The sequence below is a fragment of the Pseudophryne corroboree genome, unplaced genomic scaffold (assembly GCF_028390025.1).
Source record: "Pseudophryne corroboree isolate aPseCor3 unplaced genomic scaffold, aPseCor3.hap2 scaffold_841, whole genome shotgun sequence".
NCBI lineage: Eukaryota > Metazoa > Chordata > Amphibia > Anura > Myobatrachidae > Pseudophryne > Pseudophryne corroboree.
Window position 1 is genome coordinate 128,355 of NW_026970420.1, and position 1,914 is coordinate 130,268.

Sequence of the window (1,914 nt, forward strand, 5' to 3'; positions counted from 1 at the left end):
TAAAAATAAAAGCTAAAATATCAATCCCAGTTTTGGATTACTTTAATGAACAAAAAAAAATGCATATAGCAAAGGATAGTTTCAATCTGCCTACCTCTGGGTTATGGGCCCAGCATGCTTCCATTGCAGTACTCTGCTGCACATGTAAGTGCAAGAGATCCTGAAGCACTCACTCATCATGCGAAAGTACCAATGTGTTTCTTCGTTGGTTGCTGGAAGAAACATCTTACAAAAACTCTCCAGATTATTGACTTTTTAAAGTTTTTTTAGGAAACGTTCTAGATGAATGCTTATTAGTCTTTGTCAGTATGTACTTTTTGCAAAGTGTCTCTGTGGCGCAATTGGTTAGTGTGTTCAGCTATTAATCAAAAAGTTGGTGGTTCAATCCCACCCAGGGACATAATTGACCTTGTGATCAGATTTTGGTGATATTTAAGTAGACAAGTCAAAATTGCAAACCCCCTCTTATGGTGTAGGGTACCTGGCCTTCTCTGATGTAATCAGAGTTAGATTTGATTAAGTGATTTTATAAAAAAACAGCTAGGAAGCACAATTTAGCAGTGGGTTGCAGAGAAAAAGAAAAATGCTGGCAGAAAAATCCAATTGAGTGATTAAACAGCTCTTCATTTTCTGGCTTTATTTTTATGATAACAAATTTGTTCTCTGAAAAGTGTCCACAAAGCCAAGTATCTGATTAACATTTTTGTAGGGATGGTTTTTCACCTATTACTAAATTAAACTTGCTTCATTGGAAAGGCAGCAAGATGCATCCTCATTTCAATATCTACGGAAATAATACAGGTTGACACCAGGAAACATTAACGCCACTGCATCTTTGCTGTTTTCTCATGTGGAAGTCTGTTTAATGTGAAAACAAGGTGATATCTAATTAGCACACAGGTAAGGAATTAAGAAAATCTTTATTTAAGGGTGAAGATGTTTCTCACAAAATCGTTGCCCCAATGCATCATTGAAATTCAAGCTGGAAAGATGATTTTAATATATCACTTGTACATTTTGTATTGCTCTTCTGGTGACAATGTAGTTTGTTTTTGTCAATTACCATTTTAAAAATCGGGTAAAGAAAATTAATTGGATTTTTGAAAGAAAACAATACTGTCAATATACTATTAAAACAAATTAAAATGGTAAAAGTTATTGTACTTTAAGTAAAAATAAAAGCTAAAATATCAATCCCAGTTTTGGATTACTTTAATGAACAAAAAAAAAATGCATATAGCAAAGGATAGTTTCAATCTGCCTACCTCTGGGTTATGGGCCCAGCATGCTTCCAGTGCAGTACTCTGCAGCACATGTAAGTGCAAGAGATCCTGAAGCACTCACTCATCATGCGAAAGTACCAATGTGTTTCTTCATTGGTTGCTGGAAGAAACATCTTACAAAAACTCTCCAGATTATTGACTTTTTAAAGTTTTTCTAGGAAACGTTCTAGATGAATGCTTATTAGTCTTTGTCAGTATGTACTTTTTGCAAAGTGTCTCTGTGGCGCAATCGGTTAGTGTGTTCAGCTATTAATCAGAAGGTTGGTGGTTCAATCCCACCCAGGGACGTAATTGACATTGTGATCAGATTTTGGTAATATTTAAGTAGACAAGTCAAAATTGCAAAACCCCTCTTATGGTGTAGGGTACCTGGCCTTCTCTGATGTAATCAGAGTTAGATTTGATTAAGTGATTTTATAAAAAAAACAGCTAGGAAGCACAATTTAGCAGTGGGTTGCAGAGAAAAAGAAAAATGCTGGCAGAAAAATCCAATTGAGTGATTAAACAGCTCTTCATTTTCTGGCTTTATTTTTATGATAACAAATTTGTTCTCTGAAAAGTGTCCACAAAGCCAAGTATCTGATTAACATCTTTGTAGGGATGGTTTTTCACCTATTACTAAATTAAACTT